This window comes from Notolabrus celidotus, chromosome 22 (genome assembly GCF_009762535.1).
Source record: "Notolabrus celidotus isolate fNotCel1 chromosome 22, fNotCel1.pri, whole genome shotgun sequence".
Lineage (NCBI taxonomy): Eukaryota > Metazoa > Chordata > Actinopteri > Labriformes > Labridae > Notolabrus > Notolabrus celidotus.
The window spans coordinates 7,865,275-7,891,345 of NC_048293.1; the positions used below are offsets into that span (position 1 = coordinate 7,865,275).

Sequence of the window (26,071 nt, forward strand, 5' to 3'; positions counted from 1 at the left end):
GAATCATGGGTAACTCAAAACACAATATGATATGAAATTATATAATCCAATAAGATATGACACAATATGATGGGATATAATATGAAAAATATATTATGTGATATAATATGATATGATACTCCACAGTGCGATGCAATTTGATATAATACAATACAATATGATATTATTTATCGTATGTACGTCGCTTTGGGTAAAAGCGTCTGTTAAATGACATTGTAACATTGTAACAATATAATATACAATACAAATTTGATTTGAGACAATACACTACAGAAAAATATGATACAATACGATACGACACAATAAACTTTAATTCAATATGTTACGATACGTTATGTTATGATATATGTAACGATACGATATGATATGTTACGATACGTTACGTTATGATACAATACCTTACGATACGATACGTTACAATACGATGTGTGTTATGATACGATACGTTACAATACGATATGATATGTTACGATACAATATGATATGTTACGATACGATATAATACGTTACGATATGATATGTTAGGAAATGTCACGATACAATACGATACGTTACGATACGATATGTTAGGATATGTTACGATACGATATGTTAGGATATGTTACGATACGATATGATACGTTACAATACGATATGTTAGGATATGTTACGATACGATATGATACGTTACAATATGATATGTTAGGATATGTTACGATACGATATGATACGTTACAATACGATATGTTACGATATGTTACGATATGTTACGATACGATATAATATGTTACGATACGATATAATATGTTACGATACGATATGTTAGGATATGCTACGATACGATATAATACGTTACGATATGATATGTTAGGATATGTTAGGATACGATATAATACGTTACGATACGATATGTTAGGATATGCTACGATACGATATAATACGTTACGATATGATATGTTAGGATATGTTACGATACGATATAATACGTTACGATACGATATGTTAGGATATGTTAGGATACGATATAATACGTTACGATACGATATGTTAGGATATGTTACGATACAATATGTTACGATACGATATGTTAGGATATGTTACGATACGATATAATACGTTACAATACGATATGTTAGGATATGTTACGATACAATATGATAAGTTACGATACGATATGTTTGGATACGTTGCGTTATGTTACGATACGATATGATACGATACAGTACGATACAATCCAATCCAAAGGGTACCATACGATACAAAGGGATACAATATGATAGGATATAATACAATAAGATAAAACATAGTACAATACAATACTAGGCAATACAATACAACACAATATGAAACAACACAACTTAATACAATACGAAATGAGTTGACCTGAAATGATACTTTGCCTAAGATAACAAAAATATCATGACACAACTAAACAAGGTAAAGGTGTACTTGATTATAACCAAGGGGAAATGTATTTAACAGCTAGCAGTGCAAAACAAAAATCCCACAATGTCTCATGATTCTTCAATAATTGATATATTGCAAGGCAATCATTTAATAATACTACACAATATCTGATTGACTGAATAATTAAAAAAAAACTTTAAAGGTTAATGTCATCATCCCCACTGTGAGGAATCATGAAGAATTGAAGCTAGATAAGCTGGATAGGTGTATATTGAATTTAACTATCTGTATGTATGTTAGGTAACACGTACTTTTTAACACAACTAACATAAGTTACTGAACTTCAAAATAATTCCACTTCTTGTAAAAACTCAACTTTCCCATTTGTTAAATTTGGGATTTGAACTCTACTTAGGTGAATGAACAATGAGAAATATGGAGGACAGCGTCCAGACATGACATAAGAGGGGCACCTGAAGAGTAATACTTTGATGCGTTGGGTCATGACCAAGCTGCTGTTTTTAATAACCTGGGAGTGAGTACAGCCTGAAAATTACAAAGGAAAAAGTTTTACTATACTGTTTACTGTCATATGAAGCTAATACTTAAAAGAAAACCATAATTGCCTTGAATGCTTTTGTAAAAACACTGAATGGGGTTTGTGTTGTCATGAAACACTCACAGGATTAATCACCTCTCGCCGTTCCACTCCTGGATTACGGCTTTGGCAGAGTGGCGAAGCTGTCAGTCAGCGACATGTCTGGACTCCTCTTCCACTAATCATCGGAGTTTATAAAAGTCTCTAACCTCTGACAGGTTAGGATGACTGATACCTCACAGCAGCAGACCCCACTGCCTCGACATGCTCTTTGGAACCCATCAGAAGCTTCCAAATCAAAACAGGATGAAATGGGCACACTCCTAACACCAGACTGTTTGGGAATTATTCCCCCATGGGCAGATTAAAGGATGTTTTTTCAGTTTCATGCCTTGATGAAAATCACCATGTCGAGTTTGACAAAGGCTGGCACTCTCTTTGACATCTCTTCATTTGGTGCTCGGTGCCATCAGGGCTCTGGAGGGTGGGAGATGAGTGGCGTGAGGAGGTACACATTTGCCTGCTGGTGTGACGTAAGGGCAGTGTTTATGCGGCATCATAAATATGCATGTTGCTTTGAGCTTTGGAGGGGCATTTATGACAGTGGAGTGACAGCATTTGCACTTTCAGAGGTCATTTACCTGTCAACTACTGTGACAATGGGGATGAACAAGGCAGAGAGGAGAACTACACATCACGTCTACTGGACAGTTTGGTTTTAAAGGCTTTGAGTGGCTGGGCAGCTAATAAAATTTAAATTAACTACTTACATTTTATGCACTTACTTTAATAGGCAACTATGGGCAGGAATATATATTGAATCCAGTTTCTACTGACATATAATTCTGGTCCTTTGCAACATTTTAAAGTTTGTTGGATTTCTTGACAATCATTTACTGTAAAATCCAGAAAATAAGTCACAATGATATAAGTGACATATCAGTGTTAATGGAAGTCTTCAAGAAGGTAAAAAAAAGGACGTTCATTATGTTCAGCTTCTGTGCTAGTGCTTCTGTGCAACTGCATAGCTATCTCTAGTACCATCTATTTTCACCACCCTGTTACTGATCTGGAACTTGATCTAAGCCTAATGTAACTTTCAAAGATGTAAGGTGTGGATTGACTAACTTTCAGTGACTAATTCTCCCTGAGTTGCGCCACACATCTCAGCTCGACGCTTGCTAAATTAAGGAGTCTTTTTAATCAAACCAGCTCCCCACAAGGTTTATTTACTAAATAGTGTACCATATTTTAAAAAAATGCATTATTAGAAAGTAGTGAGGAAGAAAGGCACTTAAAAAGTGGCACAGCCAGCCTTTGTGTACCAAGAAATATAGTTTGCTAGAATGATTCGGCTGACATAGAAACATCAGGAAAATTAAGCGGGAGTGCAAAGTAAGTAAGATGAACAAAACCATTTTATTCAAGGTAATACAGCTGAAAGGAATGTCAGCGTGTTAATAAAATAAGTAATCAAATTTCAAACAAGAGTCAGATGTGCTCCCCTAACCCCTCTGTTTCTTCAGGATATTGTCCATAAACTGATTGAGACTAATACGCTGGACAATATTGCAGCACCTCACTTCTGTTCCACATTATGCCTTTATTTTGGAATAGTTGCTCCTACTTTGGAGAAAAAGTGAACCATCCCCCTCAAAATAATATTTACCAGAAGTAAAGAGAGACTACAGCATGTGGTATCACTGATGGAAGAGTCGCAAGGCTGATATCATCAAATGATTTCACATGGAGCTCATCCTACGCAGGGTTATGAAGATGTAAGGGCTATGAGGCAGTGCCTGTTCACCTCCTGTTAACTGCAGGCCCAGCATGGGACAAAGCAGTATTTATGACTTGTGGATATATCAAGCACTGGCAAAAGAGCAGAGAGTATGGATGTTAAAATAACTGGACTTATGAAGTGTTATTAATTAGGTTTTGTGGATTGACTTTGCTTTTTATGCAATCAATTGAACAACACAATGGAGAAAATGCAGCTTTGTCAAATTAATTTCACAAAAGTGATCAAACAGAAAACCTTTATATTTTAAAGGATGTATTTTAGAGGTAAGCGGAGACAGAGATGGATTAGTCTTTTCCTTTGTTGACACAAGGTCAGTTTGAGGAGTTCTGGACTTCCATGTGCCCTTGCTGTGGCCCCCCTCTGCTCCCCGACAGATCATGTGATGTGCAGGGCTATGTCCAAACGAACACAGGTGCTCTGATTCGTCCTGCATGTTCCAGCACAAATCCAGGCATCCACAGGAGCTGTGCTTCCCCTCCCCGAAGACCATCTGCCCCGGGAGACACTGATCCTCTGGATCTAATGTCAACACCAAGGGGATGTTTGGGAGCAACGGTGGAATCTTAAGTATTGAGTCAGAGGTATGGGGCGGGTTAGCAAAAACCAGTAGGGTTTTGGTGGACTGACCTGGGATAAGTTTTCCTTTGTAATCACTGAAAGTGTCTTCAATTATTTTTTAATGTCATGAAAAGAGAGTTTTTTCACCAAACGCAACAACAGAAAAATAAAGAAAAGTATGCTGTTTGCAAGCCTATAAAATTACTTGTTTTACATCGGTCAGATTTGGAAACAGTGAAGTGTCAGTGATTCACATTTTTAGGAATTCTTTGCGTTATCCAAGCATAGAAAAAAACACAACACTTCAGTGTAAACTGTTTCCAACAAGTCAAATTCTACTGAATCCATGCTGCTATATAAAAAAAGACATAACTAATTAAACAAATACAAGGGGTACATAGCTGGCTTTTAGAATACACCTGTAAAATAAATAGATATTGCTTATATATTCAAAATAATGGCTTTAAGAAATGTCTATTTTGTTTGGCTCTCTGCGTTCTTCGAGATGGAATGGTCCACTTTCTGATGTTTCAAGTTTTACAGCACTAATTCATCATATTACATGTTTTAGTTTCATATTTCTATATTTAAAAAAAATGAGTGTATAAAGTTACAGTGTAACATGTTGAATAATGCAGGAGGTTCATGTGGGAAAACAGCAGAAAGATTTACAGAGACTACCAATCACACGTGTCAGTAAGCTGAGAAAATGATGAAGCCCACCAAAACCAAACCCCGCTGTGCAGAGACTCACAATACCTCACTGTTTCCCTTCTTGAATACAAGTCTCAACAATCCTCTCTCTCTGGGTCAAAGAGTTACATGGCACAAGCCCAAACACAGGCCTACAGTAAATAGAGAGTGCGTCAGAGCGCTCAGAGCCCTGCTGCTGACGGACTGTGTTTGGATAGGCCCTCCCTGTCTCATCCACACGGTCCCAGATGTTGAATTATTATGTTGCATTCAAGATTTATCTCACAAAGCTGCTCCATCTCCCCAGCCTGGCGCTCTTCATCATGCAAAGGGTCTCCCACCTCAACATACAGCCATACGCTGATGACTTTGAAGTTTATATGAGAGAGCAAACAACTGCTGGGGTACTTGAACCTGACTCTGTGACAGGCGGAAACATTTATGTGATTTTTTTGTCCGTTTTTTTTTTACTTGTTTGCAGAGCTGGGAGGTAGGAAGTAGTAGCCTCAGGCTTTTGCTTGGAGTTAGTCCATTGTCAGTGTGGTAGGAGCTAAAAGGATTAGCTGTGTGTTTGTTTGCTTTGGAGGGTATGTTGAGGGTAAATTGTTTTGGAAAGAATTCAAGTGGTGACAATGCCGCTGGGAGGATGAAGTAATATGTATGTATGTATGGTGTGTGTATTTACTGTAAAGACAAATTGGAAAGGAAAGAGATGTTTGTGGAAACAATTTCCCCTTTCCTCTCAGTGCCTGAGGCTGGGCCTGGTCTGTCCCTGGCATGGGCCCCAGGCACCTACAGAGGAGATATACACTCCCTAAAAATCACCGTCCTGGAGAATAAATAAAAGTCCATCATCGCCTGGCTGAAAGACTCATTAGGGCTGTGAGGACAGAGGAAAGACGGAGGAGTCAGAGGATGGTGCAAGTTTGTTTGCGTATGAGTGTGTGTTCAAGCAGAATGGAGGTAGAGCAGATGATCAAAAGCGAGGGGGAGGCAGGAAATGATGCAAGGCAGTAAAAAGACAAACTGCTGCTGATGCTTATTTTCACTGCACTCACCACTAAAAATGGACAGAGGCCCTGAAAGGTTGGAGCTGATGCCTTGCTGGCGATCCGGCACTACAAATAGCCCCCCTGCCTAGTCCAAGCGTCATTGTTTGAGTTCCGTCTGGAGTACAGATAGTTCCTATGGGGTCAGGATCCCAGGAGATGGATATTTCCCTCATGTCCCTATCTACAGAGGAAAGGAAATATTAAACAACTCCACCACACATTGATATTTCTCTGAAGAGAGTTTCCTGGCTGAAATCCTGCAGACCCAGGAAGCACACTTCAGCCCAAAGGTGCACATCCAGCTCTTTTAAGTCTCTATTTATACAAAATGGCACACAGAAATAGAGAGTGATAAAGAAAAGGAGGGTGAGAGGCTACAAGGAAGAGTTAAACAAATAAAGAAAGCTGCACTGTGAAACAGGAAGACACAAGAGGCGGCTAGCAGACATCAAACTGTCAGTGTCAGTCTATATGCAGTGTCTCCATAAACTGCTGCATGCAGACAGGCCCAGCATGAGGCCCGGGCTCCCAGCCTGCGGAGCGCTCCACTATAGTGAGCCCAGGGGAGTCTTGAGGCCAGGTAAAGTACTATCCCAGCCACGGCTCTGTCTTCAGCAACTAGAATCACAACCCGTCTAACGGAGGAGACAGAGCCCTTCCACCACTGTCTCAGAGTCATTAACAGGCTTCACTCATAAAGATTTATAACCTCATGATAAATGCATGTGTGACTAAGTACAGCAAAGACACTTCCAAGGATAACAGTTTATTTTCACTGCAGGATTGGCTGGACTGTGCTTTGCTCTTTGCAACACTGAGCAAAAATACTTCTGATTTATGAAATGTTGGAGACAGACAACTTTTGTGCATCATTTTCCATTACATACAAATTCCTTTTAAGGTGAGGATTTAAAGGCTAGGTCGGCAAATTACAGTAACATGTCATTGTGTTATCATTCACCAAGGTTTATGCAGGTGTTATGAGATATCCTTTGGCCAATACAACAGAGGAGCTATTTTCTAACCTGAGAAGGCTGCAGATGGTGTTGTAGTGCTAGAGTCAAGGACTCAGACTCGAGCCTGATTTTCAGGACTTGTGATTTAACCAGGACTGGAGCAATGACTGCATTCACACGTTAAGTATAAAGAAGAGGGCTCAGACTGTATTTGTATTCTTCTTTGGCGACTCTGACTTGAAAACTAGGGACTTGGGACTTGACCCAGGGTTTTATAACACTGGCTGCAGCAAAATGAAGATCTATAAATATTCAGGAGTCTATCCTAATTGATAACTACAGAATTTTTTTCAACACCTGAAGCTACTATGGAGTATTTCCCAGTTTATTATATTTATGATTAGATAAGTTCCATATAAAAATAAGCCAAGGACAATGCAGTGCAAAGGAATCAAATTGGTATGTCTAAGAATTGAATGAGCAACAACATTTAGCAATTAGTAAATTGTGAAAAAATTGAAATTTGTTGTTTGTTGATTGCTTTTCTTATCGTGACACTGGCATTTATGCAACAAAACTTTGGTCTTTACATAATTTAAATACATACATTGTATGGCCTAATACCACAAGAAGTTACATTTTATTTGATTGAATGCACTTCTAAACTCGACTTCATTTGTATTAAAGGTAACTTAATTAGGAACTAATCTGATAATGACAGAAATTGTAGCAAACCTGCACTTGTACCTAAACACACAATCTTATTCAAGCACACACACATGGCACTATCTGGCAGAAAACACAGCAGGTAATGCGAAGCAGTTCCAGGACTTAGTGCTGCTTAGATGACTCCATGCCTTGAGGGCCTGCTAAACACTGCTCCCTCAGCTACAGCCCCCGAGAGCAAGAATGAAGGAGAAATCAGTGGCTGAGCTCATCCAGGCCTGCAGCACAGGGCTAATACTAAAGCTAACCCTCACCTGTCCATGAAGATCCCTATACCTCCATGTGTGCAGTGCATGTGTGTGTATGAAGAGCATGTGTGTGTTCATGGGCTTGTGTGCACCAAGAAAGTCCTTGCCAAAAGCGCAGCTGCCTCCATTCTGACGCATGGTTTCGTCCCATCTGATCTATCTATCCAGAAAATGAACAACCCACTTTTTGTCCCCTGTGGTTTCTTTCTCTGACACCACCCCTCCTTCACCTTTCTCTCCCTCTCTCTCTCTCTCTTTATCTCATAATTTCTTCCAGTCCTGCCGTCTGACTCTTCCCTCCAGTCTCAAACTGTGCCGGGGACACAACCTGGAGCTGCAGCCTTCCTCTTGGAATGCCATTAATCCCGACATTCCCATCTCCGTCTAAAGTGAGATCATTAGACCGCTCACCGGCTGTGGAGTTAAGAGACATATTCTGATGAAAACATCCTGCTGCCTGCTCCCCCTCTCTCCTCCCTCCTTACGTTGCTGGTGTGAGCCAGAGGTTTAGGATGAACAATACCTCTTTTTATTATTCCTCAAACATCTGCAGCAAAAGCAACTCCTGCCATAACTTGAGAAAATAAAAGGGAAAAACTACTTATAAAAAATAATGTCTTAAAATTCCTCCACACTGTTAAAAAATTGTGAACAAATCATGTAGAGTTCAACACAAAATGAACAATAACATTGCAGTATGATGATGCTGTTTGTCAAAATATGGAAGCTAAGAATCCCTCCATATTAATGATAGTGTTTTTAAGCATTTGGTCTCCTAGTGTCTCCTAAGTCAACATTTTTTCATTCATCATCCATCACTCAGTTCATTATTTTAAGTCATACAGACAAGCACCATCACAACAAAGTTGTCACATGATGCTTTTCTTACAGAGAAGACTTAACTCTTTGTGATATTATTTACAAAGACCAACATTTATCCAAGGACGAACAAGAACTTGGCAATAGTGAAAAAGACGGACCTTCTCAGGCAGAAACCTCGAGCAGAACCAGACTCATTGGTGTCTAGCCATCTGCTTTTCAATTTTTAGGCTAGTGTGTTAAAGAAGGAAATTATAAGTGTGGACAAAGGAGCCAATAACAATCAAATTTCTTCTGCTTCCATGTTAATGCGATGCAGCACAAGTGTCTTATAGATGCAGCTCTGTTTATTGATGAACATGTGACTTAACCAAGTGTGGCTGCTTCAAGACATTGAAGCTGGATAAAAAGTATGAGTTTCTTAACGTCTATTTGATGACATTAAACCCTCCATCGTAATATCAAGGTCTGTCAAGCATAAGCTGCATCAGCATCGAGATGTCTTTCTACCTTCATGGTCAGCACTGCATAGCCTTAGTACAAGCACATGCCAGCGCAGTCTTTCCCTTTCTTCCTTATTGTCAACACCACACAGACCAGAAATCGCTAGATCTATGATTTTATATATAACAAAACAAATATGTTGACTTTGTGTGGACAGGAATCAAACTAATGCTGTAAAATTACTAGGAAGAAATGTGATCGCAATAATCATGTATGCCTTTCTTTCACCCCTAAAATTAAGTTTTAAAAACAATTAAAATTATAGTGAAAAAGTGTGTTTTCTCAAAGGTTGATAAAATATCCATATTTTGGCTGGTTGCTTTTTAGCTGAATATAAGATGATTCCATTTCTTCAGGTGTGTTTCAAAGAAAAAAACTTGTCTTATTTTCAGATTAATACAGTCAATTTTAAAAGGCACCATGTCATATCACTGCCTCTTTAACTTAACTCACTATATCATTTTTTACTTCCGCTGTTAACGTGCTTAAATTAAATTCATGCTTTCCAAATATTTCATTAAATGCATTCATCCAAACAAAACAGTGTTCTTCCTCTCTGACTCTAGGTTATCATGCAGTCTGATCCAGACCAAATGAACAAATAAAAGCCTTTTACAGAACACTGCGACTCAATTAGGCCTTTTAACCGAACCACAGCAAATAAATCACTTTGTTGATCAATGTCTTCAATAATTAAATGCTGGGCAATAGCTTTTCTGTTTTGCTCCTGTCAATACTGCTGAAATTTATTTCTCTCCGGCCGTACAGGAAGTCAATTTTTACAACCCTTCGATTTTCGACTGTGAAAGCAAATAATTTGAATGCAGCAGTGGGGGGGAATTAAACAGTCTGCTGTGTAACTGCAGATGCTGATGTCTTTACAGGGGCTTTCGTTTTTGTTTTTTCTGCTGCAGCGTTAATCAATAGCTGAATTTAGATATACCCTGCAGTCCTAAACCCTGTGCACTACACTCCAGGAATGTTGCTGCACAACGCTGTGAGCTTCTGCACCAGGATATGAATATGATATAACCATCCACTAGTGCTGCTATCCACAGTGGTAATCTAGCATGATGAAATACATCCTCAGAAAGCATTTCGGAAAGTTTTCTGTACGGGTCTGATTGTGTCTCATGTTGTAGTCTCCCTCTGGACAGGACTGTATATCATTATTTTCTCCTAACCTCGGGCTATTTACTACACTTTGCACTGACGAAATAACTTACTTTCAATTGGCAACCCTTGCCCTCTTTGTAAGGTAATTTCCCTCGCTGAAAACGGAGCAACCAGGGGAGGAAGCATAGGGACAAATTATCCTCCGCGTCTAGACGGGTACACGGGCAACAACAAAGGCTAACCTCTACAGAGAGCAGATCTGAAGCAAAGACAGGCACGCAGTCAAATCTCCAGGCTGCAACTCAAGGTTTACACAAAGTCTACGCAATATACAGTATCTGGCACTGCGTTAAAGCAAATAATCACAACAAACTGAAATAAATAATGAAGTTGTCAAAAAATGGAAGGAAGAATACACGGGGAACATAAATCACACAAGTATCACAATGCAGCACCTCCTTCTACAAGAATCCCCTGGGGAGAGGTCTGGGCAGACTGAGATCCTGGACTCTCTCACAGCTATGTAAATCATACCTGCCCTACTAGACCCTCCGCCAGACCCCAACGGCCCCCTCCAGACGCTACTCACAGTTCCCCAGCTCAACTGTTAATTCAACCCAGAAATGGCTGCAGCCACAGAGCCCGTGGCTCCAAACTAAGTCTCAAAGGAAGCTCTAACCCCAGCCACAAAGCTGCAGACCTCTAACCTCAGCTTCTTCGCTGCAGCCCCCAGCATTAGCTGGAGTCACAGTTGCAAGGCTGTTGGAGGAGCATTTACCTAAACGTCCAACATTAATCATGGTTCCCAGGTCCAGGGCTTCAGTCTCAGTTTCAGCCTCTCTTCAAAACTTAAGGCACAGCATGATTGTTTTCACATTAACCAGGGATATTCCACAGCGACTGATTTCCAAGTTATTTAAACAAAAAATTAAAGCCAGACTAGCCGACTAGTCTATAGGTATGAAAACTGTCAAAATTAGCACAATGTATTTAACACGACTAGACTTGGTATCACAGAGCCTGTAGGTAAACAATGTAAATTGGTTAGCTGAGTGTGGCTAACATTAGCAGAGCTAGCACCACAAGCCTTCTGTCCTTACAGGTTAACATCCACATGTCGTTATCTTCCAGTTTAACCAGAACCAGCCAACGTACAACTTTATTGCCATTTTCTAGGTCAAAATACTGCCAAATCAAACTGTGCTATAAGATGCCACCTGTCCCCTGTGCTTGTTTACATCAGGGCTGTAGTGCATAGTAGCATTATAGTAGACATCAACAGGAGCTACAGCATTGGGTCGTGGCAGGTGGTTGTGCTACAGCTTAGACACCTAATCTAATCTGCATTTCAGGACGACAATTCTAGCAATATTAACCAACTAGTAAATCTGGTGCCGACTAGCAAGGGTGACATGCACATCCCTAATATCAACTTTGACTCAAACAAAGAACAGGTCTTTGCTGTCTTTCTGTTTGTACATCTCTATCCATCTCAATCTGTCCGCCTCTGCCTCTAACCAACTTTCTCAGGAAATGCAGTCAAGGCAGATAGCTGTTCATTTGCATGTCTGGTTTTGCTCAAGGGTTCTGTCTGTTGAAAAGATATTTTCCTTGCCACTGTTGCAGAGTGCTTTCTTATAGGTGGATATATGTTGCATCTCTGAAAGTCAGATTTTTAAAGCTACATCTAGACCTGCTCTGTGTGAAAAGGGTCATGAAAAAACTTTTGTTGTGATTTGGTGTTCTGCAAATATAATTCAGTGGACTGATGAGAATAAATAAACATCTGAAGGAAAAATGCTGGTTTGGTAGGCTGTGAAAAACAGGAGAGAGGAAAGTCCAGCTTCAGAGGCCATATTTGATCCTTCCCGACACTTCATCGGGAGCCCAGCAAGAGGGGAAAAAAAGAGCTGTTGATGGAATGCAGCCATTTGGTTGACCCTGTGGCCGACTCAGGGAGGAAGGCCGGAGACAGGTAGATATATGGCCAGTTTGTTATTGTGAATTCCAGATCCTGTGATTATCTCCGACTCTCTTAACCTTCTGGGGTTTTTTAATCTGGGGATTCCTGGGACAGTTCACTTCATAGTCGTTGACGTCGCTTCTTGGTTACCTTTCACTGACCCTACTCTTGACTACCCCCCCCACCACATACACATACATGCACACTAAAGCTGCAGGATTCCCAGTTTAGTGAAAAAGAAAAGGAGAAAAAACACCAGTACCTTACAGATTCCAGGGCCAGGGTCAGGTTTCGTTTTAATGTCCGTTTGCATGTGGATGGGGGGGCGTGCAGGGGAAGAACTGGGGTTAGTGTGGAAGGGTGTGGGGTGAGCGGGAGTTCCCCATGGCAGCCGTCCATTCTGTACATTCAAACCCCCTGATGTCAGACGGCACTACTTGCTAGCTTTGTGACAAGAAGCAGCTTTTTTTCCCCAACTGCCACTGACTGTACTCTCCGGGCCGCTGATGGAGAATTTAAAATACCGTTAGCTGTAAAAGATGTTGATAGACAAGACAAACAGGAGAGCTCTGATAGCGGAGACTTCTAGACAAAAGGAATCAAGTTTCTGCACCTTGCTCCAAATGAAGGGCGGCTGATTGAAACCAGATAAGGTTCAAATGGAACTGTTAGGTCCAGTAATGAGATTCCCTGAGTGTATGTTTGGATTAGGTGATTACAGACCCTGCCTTCCTCTTTACAGTCACTCTGACATGCACGCCGACACACATGCAGACTTGTACATGCATGCAGGCGCACACACCAGCGGCTCAGTGTTGAGCATTTGGCTATCATAAGGATAAGAGTTCATGAAAATGGTGATATACAACTCAGCCTTCCTGTCTCTACTTTTATAGGGAGGTGTAGCAGAACAAAAGGAAAACGGGTTATGAAAATAGACACAGCTGGCAGAGCCTAAACAATGGGCCAGCTGGTTCTTTTTGAAAGTAATGATCCTCACGGCTTCTTGCAGACAGGTCTGCAGAGTTGCTAATAAAAGAATAGAGAAGATTAAAAAGGGGAAAAGCTTAAATCAGAACCAGCGTGTTGGACTGACACCTGCTCTCGTGGAGGCTAATGTCAGGTTCAGGTTCAGGCTGAGGATAGAATCATATTTTTTTGGTCCATACTTGAAACATTTTTGACTTGACAGTTTCAGAATCAGAATCAGGATCAGCTTTACTGGCCAGGTACACATACAAGCTATTTGACTCCTGTAACTCTGCAATTTGAAATACTACACTGATATGTGATTGGACATTTAACATCAAACTTATATTTACACACAAGACTATGTAAATATTCTAAGATTTGATTCCATGTATTTTTCATAGTCTGGATTTTGGCTTTAAATTTTCATTCTCCCTGTGTGCCTCTGCACCTGACGCTCTGCAAATATATTGACATACGTTGAAAGTTTTTAGGCTTTAAGTATTCAGAGGAAAAAAATACAGCGTGCATAATTAGGTGATGTTTCCATTTTTTAACTGCTGGGACAACACTGTCAGAGGCTTGCAGCAGCTCACTTCAATAACGGTGTGTGTGTGCATTGTTCTTTTGAAAAGTTTGTCACAGTGACAGCGTCACCGGGGTTTTTGACATCGCCTGTCATGCTGAAGATCTCTGCTGCCTCTGTTGCTGTCACTCCTTATCAGTACTCATTTCTTAAGTTTATGCTTGCAAATATTCAAAAACCATATTACCATACCTACCGCTGCCAGGGGGGCAGAAATGAAAAGAGGCAATAATCTCTCTCTTTCTTTATCTGCGAGCTATCCTTCAGCAAAGTATTCAGAGCTAGGAATTTTCAGCAGGCTTATATGAGTGAGAAGGATATTAATGTTTTGATAGTCATCTTTTTTTCTGAGATGATCCGGCTTGTGTTCTCTATGGCAAACACTCTAAAGTTATTCTTTTAATACTCCTCTAAATTATTCTATTTCACCTCAGGTTAAATGGCAATGTCACAAAAGAGCGTATATAAAATTATTAAATACAGCACACAATAGTTTAGGGAGTGTGGGGGCGGCTTACATGCACATTTAATTGCATTACAAGACAAACACTTAGCACCATAATGCAGAATCACAGCAGTACAATTTCACAGTGCTCCCGCACAAAAACATGCTGCCTGGCATGCATTTTGGCATATCCATCACAATGCTCCTATCTGCAAGGTGCAGGGTAACCTGATTTAAGGGCAACTTATTGGATTTGTGGGAGGGACTGAGAGGGGTGGAAGGGAGAAAAGGAAAACAAAAGGGGAGGATTAATCACGATGCAGCGGCGTGACAGTGCCTACAAAGGCGGCCATGAAACAGTTGCTTGACGAGAGAATGATTGCAGGATCTGCAAGTAACTGGCTGCCACCGGCGATGTTCTTCCTCCAACTCAACTTGTCAGGTGTAATCATTTTGTTAAGCTTAATGTTTTATGCAAATGCACTTGGGGAGAGTTTTGTCAGGGGGCTGGTTGTTGTTTTTTTGTTCCTCTGTTGTGTGATGTATGTGTGGGTATGTATTGTGGTTAAATGTGTGCGTGAGTGCATTGGGGGGGTGGACGAGTATTTGGCGGCAGTGTGTGTGTGTGGTATTGTTTTTTAAGCACTCTGAAAATATTTGCATTCCTCTGAACCTTGCCTGTGTTGCCCTGATTATTTCCTGTATGCATCAGGGTTTTCTCTGGTGGAGATCACACGGCTCAAGTCACATCACACGCTGCCTGAAGAGGAGGGAGCTGCTGCTCGGTGGAGCCTGCCTTCTCCAGTCTGCACTGCTTCAATAGGAAGAGGATAAAAGAATCAATGAGGAGAAGAAGGGAGGGGAGAGAAGAGGTCCGATATGTTGCTGACATTTCTTGGCTGCAGAGCGCTGCTTATTTTCCACGATGTATTGACACAAAACTCAATGTATCGACACGGTCTCATTATGATATATGAAAGCATGTGAGCCATTTGTATGTTTTTGATTTTAGACTTTCAAGGTGACCAAGAAAGTTTCAGCAGCCCTCTCATTTGTCCTCTAAAGTCGTGTGTCAATACCAGTCGGTTTTCCAATTCTGTCAGTGCTCATATATTCCTGTTGCTTTTTTTCCAGAGCTATTTACAATGACAGTGATGACAAGAATACTACGTTATCCCAGTTTTCAACACACAACAGGTCATAGATCTTCAGAGAGAAAACCCACTGTATTGGATACATGCAGCCTCACACACACACACACACACACACAAACATGCCACCACACTAACTCCCCTCAAATCAAAAAAATATTTCACCCATAAATATCCAAGGTAATCATCTCTAAAAGCCAGCAGAGGGAAAAGGAATGCACTGGCACGGACCAAACCTAACACGGCCCCCAGGTCCTCTTTATGAACTCGCGCCTTTTTGTACTTTTATTGAGCTATATCATTTTTTATGGTTCATCATCATCATCAGAGGATCTCTTGTGAGAATCAAAGCCTAATGTCAGTGTTGAAGGAAGAAAGCAGTCAGGCTGAATGCGGTCTTAGCCCCGGGTTTCATTTTCAATCGCCCTTTTTTTTCCTCCCCGCCACACGTGCCTTAATTCGCTGCCAGATGCGATAAAACGGATGTAGCCTCTGGAAAGCAGGGTGGCTGTCTTATCTACAAGATGATATTCACTGTCTTGCCTGTTTTTTATCACCTTTAAAACTCCCTCACACTATACACATCCACCTGAATCACACACAGCAGGTTCTCTTCAGTCAGTCAAAGATGGAGGAGTCAGAGTGAAATTCATCTCCACTCCACTTTGAATGAAATTTGACAAATTGCTCGTTTTAATTCCCCCAAGAGCACATGCCCCAGAGCTTTCACTCAGTAAGTGTAGGTGACATCTTTTTCATCATCGCCTTGCACTGAAATAATTTTGGATGGGAAGACGAATATTGATGGTTCTTGTCTTTGAAAATTATTTTTGGGTCTAAAAAGGGGAAAAGCTGTATAACCTTAACCTCTAGTGCTGTTATGTATCTCCCATGTGCACACAAGTCATGGTGAAAATATTTGTTGGAAATTACATGATCTACAAAGAGGAGACAGTGTAGTGAGGAAAAGGGAGGGATGAATCTCAAAGAATGCCATTGGTCACATTCAATTTGTTGGACTACTTTTTCTTGGGACACTGATTTTATGGCTCAACCATGTGGTACAATTAACATGCCCTGTCATTCTAACTAAAGAATGACAGGGCAGGCAAGTAAACTGTCACAAAATTGCAATGTCAGAATCATGTTAATTTCTTCAGACAGTTCTACTTTACTGGGAAAATTACAACTACAAGATAAAATTCATCCCAAACCTCAATTTTGATTTCAAGCTCAGTGAGAGCCCCTTCCCTCAATGTGACCTTGGCCGCCAAGGGGTATTATGCTCTGTATTTTTTATGCAATCAGGGATTAAACTATATTTGTACCTATATTTGTACAAAGGGGAACTCCACTGATATCTCATGTATATCTCAAAAAAGTGATGCCACTTGAGTCAACTGTTCAAAGACTCCAAGTCTGAAAATGAAACAACTCGAGAGGTGTGGCAGTAAGAACAAACTAAGCTTAACGGACTACTGTAGCCCAATCCTCATCTCTACTTGAGGCTTCTTTAGCAGATAATAGCAAAACACATTTTCATTTCTTACTGACTTTACCATTTTACAATGGAATTACCAAAGCTAGTTCCTAATATGTCATATTTGTCATTGTTTTTAAGAGCTGTCCAATGTGAGGTTGCTACTTTGAGGCCTAAGTGAGGCACTTCTTGCATTGTAAGTCTCATTTTGTTTCAAGGCTGATCAAATGTTATGCCAGTCAGTAAAGGCTCAATAGGGACATGGCTGTGAATGCTTAGCATTTAGCAATAAACATGGCTGGACTTTCTTGCCTTTACTTTAAGAAATGGAAAATCAGTGTTGTGCCATTGTAACACAATGACATCTAACTTTGGATTTACTTTAGGGCAAAAAATGTTAATGGAAATAATAAGTTAAATCCATAAAGAAAAGCTTTATATCTATACTGGGTTTAGGTACTTGTTATTCTAAAGCATAGGCTGAAAGTCAGAGGATAAACAGCCCCAGGCACTCCAAGATTCTCTTTTGGCAAACACATGCACTCAGGCAAACTCAACATCAACACATGCACAGATGCACACAAACATCGCCTCTGTCCTTGCTCTGCCACACTGCTGTGTTCTGGGGTTAAAATCCCCTCTGTCTTCTTGGTGCTGATGTCTCCCCACCCATAAGTAAGCAATGAATTAACTGTAGTTTCCAATAAACACTGCATGGTGTGTGAAGTGGATTTGAAATATGGTAATGTGAGTGTGTGCATGTGTGAGTGTGTGTGCATGTATTGAGTTTCAGCTGGACCACCAAGCCAGACCAGAGAGGACAAGCAAATGTTGCAAATGACAACAAAGGACTTCAATACAGCTGCACAGGCAGCAATAAAATGGCATCCATGGGTGCAATTACAGAATTACTGGAGTGGTGTAGTGGCTCTTTCTCATTAGAATATTACCTCTGGCTCCCAACAGCAAGTTGAACCCCATTAAGATGACCTTCACTGGTACAGCGCTCATTAAAGAACACTGAAATGCTCTTTTTCATCTGCAGCCGTAATGAGGGGGACCAGTGTTCATATCAATATGGAATTTTATCAAGGAAAGACCGAGCTGCAATTATAAGGACCTTTTTCTGAAAAGTTCACTTCTATTATGCCCCTCTACCACTGGTAATGATATTGTGGCCATACTTGCTCCCCCCAGTAAGTTAATATCAAATATGAAACCAGATATCAGTGGCCCCAGAGACTGTGTGTGCATGCTGTGTGTGTACATGTGTCTGCATGTAAGTGCTACCACAGTGTAAGCAGCCGCGTCCTTCATTGCATTGTGTCTTTAATCTTTTGATATTACAAGCCATTCATCATTTCTGCCTGACACCTTCATAAAATAAAACATACAGTAATTAATTTTGTGAGACATAAAGAGAGAGAGAGGGAGAGAGAGAGATGGAAGAGGAAGAGGTGATGAAGGAAGACTATGGGAAGTAGGTCTGGGAGTCCTAAATTAAGATTAAACTTCATGATATTTTGTGTGTCAGAGCTTGGGGAATTTATTTTGAATTCCAGATGTGTCAGAGGAAAAGAAATGAAGCTTATGGAGTTTAACATGAATATTATCTACTGATTGCACATATGATTCCTTTAATACATCTGATTTCTCATTCATGTATTAATGTGAACACATAAGGTTATATAACCAGAATACAAAGTCAGATTAAGATGTTGATACTCTAAGCGTCAGTACATCCATGAAATCCCTGTATATTTTGCTCCTTGCCAGGTTTCAGATTTCTGAACGATGAGTTTATCAGTATTAGTGTTGTATAAATCTTGGAAAGGCCTATCCAACTATTATTTTTGTATTTATTATCTTTGAAAGTTATTTTTGGGGGCATTTTTGCCTGTATTAGATAGGAGAGCTGAAGAGAGACAGGAAATGCGGGGAGAAGAGAGTGGGGGATGACATGTAGCTGGGGATAATGGCCGAGAGTCAAACCATCAACGGCTGCAAAAGTAGAGTGCCACCTCATTATTTGATATGATGTGTCAGTAAAGATGGATTTTAACTGTATTAACAAAGCTCCTTCTTAACAAGAGATAAGTTAGCTTTTGGTGAACAAACACAATTTGCATTCATATTTTTAGTTTGGCTGGATTGTTGTCTCTTTTTAACCCTGCAGACCCAAACAACTGATCAGTGTGCTGCAGGTGGAAGAACATGTATTGCATCTGAGAACAGTGCAAAAATGAATTGGCTTTCTGACTGCAAAGTTAGTGCTAAAAGAATTCCAAATAGATACTTATGCTGACAATAGTTCATTAGTGGGAGTGTGTGTGTTAGCTGACCCGGTTCTTTGGCTGCTTTCTTAACTAAGGGGCTGAGTTGATCGACACCCCCTGTTGCAAATACGCTTGCTGATGACAAATACCTCATACAACCCCCCTTTAAGAAAATTGCACTACTGACAAAATGATGACATCCTAATGACCACCAATAACCTAATGGTTAGGCTGGTATTTGCTTTTGCAAAAATGTATTTTAGAGCCACTAGGTTTTTCAGGACCAGTTTCTTCTTTAAGGCCATGGAGCCACAAATTAAATTCTTCTGTTCTGAAATAATGTTTTTAAGGCCATAGAATGGATAAAACATGGACGTAGTCTCATTGCCATCACCTATTGGTTTCTGAAGAGGTGAAGGGACCATATAAGAAATTTTGACTCAGCCTAATTTCAATCAGCTTATATAAAGGCAAAGAGGTAGAGCTGAGGCCTAAGCCTTCTGGCACTGACGTGTGCCCACATGTCAGTCAACTTAACAACAGCAGTTTTTCTATATATTTTTTTGACTTCTGAATTTAACCTCGAAGGTTACTGCTTGGAGCGACATGCGTGTGCTTGTTTTCAGAGTACTAATAATCTCTTTCCAGCAACAACTTTCCTGCAGCATACTATCCATAACAGAAGTAGGACTTTAAAATGTATTTTTATCACTCATCATGGACTAGAATATATAAAATCACCGGTCAGGACTGCAAAATAAGGTACACAATGCTTTCTTTCACGAGATCATTACTCCATTGTAAACCAGCTTCTCCTGTCAGTTGTGTGTGTGGATTGTGTGTGCTACCCATGAGCCTCTCCTGAACCCTCTAACACTGCTGCTGCACAGCAGAGATGGATGCTTACACTGTGGAAAGGATGAAATTAAAAGGAGAAGTCGGATAAATTGACAGCAGGCACCTCAGGATAGAAAAGCAGGAGATGGAATGATCAACCTGACTGGAGGGTGGAGTGCTGGGCCGCTGAAGAGCAGCTGATGGATGTACAGCAGGGTATGATATGTGGCTATAAAAATGTGTGCTGTGGTGTGTGTTCTTTGTCTCTGTTGGGGTTTGCATGTTTGTACTGTGGATACACTTTTATTTGTACCTCAAAATGTAATTTAAAAAACAATAAACTGATGTGCCTGTATGGATTGCCTTGATCAATCCATTTGTGTTGCCATAAAAATGAATTGAGTGAGTCCTGCATTGAAACAAGCATACTTAAAGAAAATTCCTAAAGAGGATTTTTACATGCAGGATCCCTTTTTGATAAGAGATGAAATGAAAAAGATCCATTCACCTAGAAAAAAACCCCAATTTTTTTAAGCATTTGGGAATTCTGCATTAAAAATACCTTCAAGCCATGCAAGCCAACAAAAAGTCAGAATACACATCAGCTTGAGGAAAAAAACCCAAGTACTCCTTGCTGAGGTTTTCTGATATGCTGCCACAGGATGCCAGAAGAATTGAAGGCTTTCTATGTGGCTGTAGTTACTCACTGAACCTTCTGCAATACACAGAGAGAGACTACATCCAAAAATAAGTCCTCCGATTGTCACAGCTGAGCCAAATCTTCACTCAGATATTATGATATGGGAAAAGAATGCCTTCGTGTAAATGTCTGACATCAGAAAATGTCACAGGATAGATCAAATCAGCAGAAAAAGTACCATTGGGAGACATTGTTGAATATTGAAGTCGTATTTTCTGAATTCAGTTTTCCACTCTGTTTTCTCATCCATTCCAACTGCTATATTTACGATGGTATCAGCCAATGTATGTGTGTATGCCTCAACATATTTAGCCTAAAGGCTTGGCTTATGTGTGTTATAATTTAAGGCGCAACAGTCAAGATATTACTGTAACTAATTTCCTGAGGACCTCACTTCTCAGCTGCAAATGGTGAGGAAGTAGTGGCCTTTATACCTCCCTCATGCCTTCCCTTCCTTTTTTACACAGTGGTAACCCCCCCATGACAACACCCCCCGAGCACACTGCCCGGCTGCTCACCCCAGCACAGGTGTTTCCCATTGCCAGTCAGTCCCCGTTGCACCAACACCAACATTGTTTTAAGCCAGAGGACTCTGGGCTCCTTCCACAGGCATTCTGACAAGCCATCGGGCCCATGTTTATCTGCGCGCATAAAACTGCACGCATCACAGTGTCTACTTGCTCGGCCTCTGGGGACGACACATGGTTTTAACATTAGTTCATCCCTCTGAATGGACTCAAAGAGAATCTGCGAGGCCTTTAGCTGCCACAGGGGAGAGCTGAGAAACAACGAAAAAAGAATCCACTTTATGTAGTAGAGTTTCTCCACAAAAACTCTGTTAAACAAGCGCAGTTTGATAAGTCTGTACCTGAGTTAATGGGAGCGGCATGCATGTAACCATCTTGATAATTTAATATGAGTGTGCCCTGAGGTGGAGCAATCTTTATTTCATCAGCTCAAAGCAGTTTATTTCATTAAAACGTCTACTTGTCCATCAGTAAGGACCTGTTCCTTTTGAGATAAGCTGCTGGAGTTCATCATAATTGCAAATGTTTGCCCATAACGGAAAGACCTTGTGGGGTCTGGTATTCTTTTCTGATGAAAAAAGGTTGTCATGCATACAAATCGGAACAAGTGACAGTAATTCCCGCCAACATTTTTCGATTAGTGGCAATTCATAAAGACGTGTCAGAGTTGCTCGGACCTGCGGGGCATTATGATTTGTTTTATATCTCTGGTTTCAAAAGTATTTTGTACACATAGTTTCCTCTAAGGACCAAAAAAATCAAGTTTTTATCTAATTTAGTCTCTTTTTTAAGTGACAGATGTACAAACAATTTTATCTGACTTATGTCAGGTTAGGAAAGAAAAGAAGTCCTCTTCTGCCATCACTTTTATTTTCAGTCTTCTGTGTCATACACACTTACAGTCTGTACATTAATGTACACAGGGGCATCACACACACATCTACACCCCACTCCCACACACATCTTATGGCAAAGCGTCTGAAAGAGCGACTAACTGACAGAGATTGCCGGGTAATTCGAGCCAACATGATTGACTTTATGATCACTTTAAAGCTCCAACTAGTCTTTATGCTTTCAAGAAATGCCAAAAGTTTCCAACACAAAAGTGGCAGGGAATCAGGCATGAAGGGAACAAGAGGTAGAAAAATCCTCCCTCCCTCCTGCTTCGCTTCCTTCCTCCTTCACTCTTTCCCCCTTGGCACTTTTAATGGCATAAAATTATGGGCCTGCTAGAGCGACAACAACTGTCTAGGTTTAAAACATAATACGTTGACAGGACTGACACAGCCATTTTCTCCTCCTCCATTAGCTTTGAAACGCGGACACCTCCTTTTGCTCTTAAAGGACCGACCACGGCGGCAGACCGGAGCTGTCAGACGTCACTTCCTCTGTCATTAGCCGCCGACACGCTGACTGCTGCTGCTTTCAGATTGACAAGCAGGAACAATATCAAGGAGTTTAAAAGTATTTCAAGAGTGGTATCTGCTTATTATTACACTTACACTAATTACCAGATAGATGAAGGAGTTTTGGTCTTGGAGGAGATATAGAATATTTCACACATCGATAGGTTGAAATTATTACTAAATGAAGCTCTTTTAAGTCATTGGTTTGGTGGACAAAAACACACTGCCTTTAATTAATGGACAACAATTTTTGATAATAAATTTACGATTTATACCTCTAAACTAACAAAAAATCATTGATGTCTTCTGGATCTACTGTGTAAAATGTGAAGAATTTCTAGATTTCCATGAACTTTTTTGCCTGTTAACTGTGTTTCTTTTGGTTTTTGAACATAACCTCATACTTTTGAAAATTACAATGAACCTTTTTTCAGTATTGTCCGACAGTCAAAAGACTAAATATGGGCTTTTGGTGGAAACATTTTTTAGATTCACTCACATAGAAAATAGTAAAAGTTTGCAATAATAAAAACTAAGCCTTAAGTTTCATATTAGACTGAAAGTTCATGAGAGAACTTGCTGACCCACTTTGCTCCCAAGTGCTGGATATATTTGGCCACATCAGAAACCACGTTTATGGCCGCTTTTGGAACACCAACGTCTGCTATAACAAGTCCATCAAATGTGTCCTCAGCACTTCCAATGATACTCTAAATATTTTCAGAAACCCCCTCCTATCCCAGCAGGACTCTAGTCTCAATCCAAACCTTGTCTCAGTCTTGTCCTGGTGACAACCCAGAGCATGAAATCCGTCCCTGCAGCGTGAGGGCCTCAGCTCCTGAAACTGTAGATCCGTCTGTTATCTAAACATGTCGACCACATTCTGTGCAGTTCGCCTCTGTAGCCTAAAAGACAGAGAGGGAGAGAAAAAGAGACATGGTGAGATGTTAAATTCAAACAAACAGGATGAGGATTATCACTCATAAGCTGCAGCAGAGCTTCAGGGTTGGGTTTGCTGAGAACATAAATAAACAAGACCTCTACATTCTCCTCTACAAGCTATGTTGTACAAAACTGTAGCAGAGCCAGGGCCTTTGTTTGGCGAACATCCTGTGGTGGCTTCTGATTGGCCTAAATGACCTGTGACACCTCATTAGCTCCTTGTGTTGGCCTCTCTCTGCATCATATTATTAATGGCGACATTAAGAGCAGACGCCATTTAAGCACCTCACACTTAATGGTGTTGGTTTTGATTAACATCTACAACGCTAAAATGACAGTGAGGTTAATGGGAACTTTTTTCAGGACCCTTAACACACACACACAATCTGCAAGTACACACACAAACACACATTACCTTCCCTATCTCAGCTGGTATCGTGTTAGCAGGGATTTGGGTGGTTATCATAGTGAGCGTGAAATATAGGACTGATAGGCCCAGGAAGCCTCCACTGACTTGTCTGTATGGAGGCTCATTAGGGACATTGATGGATGGGCTACTGCCACCACCGGGCTCTCCCAGAAAAGCTCAGGGTGTTATTAGTGTTTGTGTGTTTATAAAGTGACAGTTAATTACAGGTGCAGAATCGTACCACATACATTAATGAGATACGGCCCATTGAGTATAATGCAGCCTAGATATTTAAGGGAAAGAAGAAGTGGGATAACAGCTCTGTGACCGAGAAGAGGTCAACAATGATTTAACAATCAATTGACATGTGGATCCATGGAGATAGGATGATTTTTGTTTATTAATTTGTGCATTCTGTTATCAATAATGATTGTAAGGACTTTCCTTTAAAGGACATGGAGCTGGGATTAACAATATTAATTATGGTATGTCTTTGGAAAAAAAGACAACAAACACTCAGACGCCAATTAACTGAAGAGGACTACTTATAGCGGGACAATTATTAACAGACTGGAAGGTTTGTTCAAGCATGAGAAATACCCTTTAGTTTACCACTGCTACTTTATATCTTTGCTTTTTCAGTTTTGGGCTACATTGTGCTGCAGTGGTTAGCATGATCACCTCAAGACATGAAGGTTCCTGGTTTGATTCAAAGCTGAGCCTTTCTGAACTGAGTTTGCATGTTCTCCCCTTGCATGTGTGCGTTCCCTCAGAGAACTCCAGCTTCCCCCCACAGTACAAATACATGCCCAGTGACTCTAAATTGCCAGTAGATGTGTGTCTGGTTGTTTGCCTCTCCAAAGTAGCCCTGTTACTTGTCCAGGATGAAGCCCAAACTTTCACCTCCTACGACTCAAAATGGGATGAGAGGTACTTAATGGACAGATTCATTTTTCAGTTTGATTGAATGTTTTTCTTCCCCTTCTCTACTTTTCAGTAGAGTGTCTATTTTACTGTTAAAGATACCTATAAAGTGTTGGCATTCACATTTGAATTTATGTTTTTTTCCCCTTTATCTCTGTTTTTTGTTTTGAGTGATGAGATGTTGGGGTGGCGGTTAAAGAGAAGTTTACATGCCCTTGGAAGTTTTTTAGATTTCTAAATAAGAAACAATAAAGACATATATTAGGTGTTTGTAAATTTATTAAACTCGCCTTATATTTTAAGTTAGAGTTATTTTGATGAAGTCAAAATAAGACAACTTTTTTGGGTAAAAGTAATCAAATTAAATCATTTGAAAGTTGAAGCTGGATTTGAAAATATTTCTGGTGTGTCTTTGTCTAAGGAATGTTGCATTGACTTTTGAAAAAATTGAAAACAATTGTATAGTTATTTTTATTCTAACTGTAGGTTTGGTAAAATAAATTTTCCTATATTTTAAATTCAAAAGGGAGCAAAACAAAACAGGAATTCATAGTAACTTTTTTTTCTCTTCCCCCAAAGTATCAAAAAACCATCCTAAACCTAAACCTTTATAGAAATCTGAATCTTTTACACTTCTACATTCCGTTTGTCACTCTTAATAAAAATAAGAGTCTAAAATCTAAATTAGAATTTCACAGCAAGAAACCGTTGACCTTTATCGTAAGAGTGAGCACTATATCATAAAGAACTTGCATCCTTTCCTCCTCACACACACACACTGCTGTAGTTGTGTATCGGATTTACAGCTGATAGTTTACTTTTATGCCAGAGCAGGTCATATGATATGATATTTCTGTTTCCCAAAATGGCTTCAGCCGAGGGCCCTGACATATAAAACACACTCCTGACAGCGATACATTTCATGTGATGACACTACTCTGAAACAATCTCGATATTGCCTTTCCCTGTCATAAACAAAACCTGACCACAGTTTTG

At 40.2% G+C, this 26,071-nt stretch overlaps 1 long non-coding RNA gene across 4 annotated transcripts in view; it reads right to left on the reverse strand.

Annotated features, from left to right (window-relative positions):
* Positions 1-26,071, reverse strand: part of LOC117806517 — a 58,741-nt gene that overhangs the window by 21,987 nt on the left and 10,683 nt on the right. For 2 of the 4 annotated variants that reach the window (XR_004629681.1, XR_004629682.1), the window contains exon 4: positions 23,568-23,705. This is a non-coding gene — a long non-coding RNA (uncharacterized LOC117806517). Of the gene's footprint in view, positions 1-14,480; positions 15,238-22,261; positions 23,706-26,071 lie in introns of those variants that run through there. The other 2 variants (XR_004629680.1, XR_004629683.1) reach the window with 2 other exon arrangements.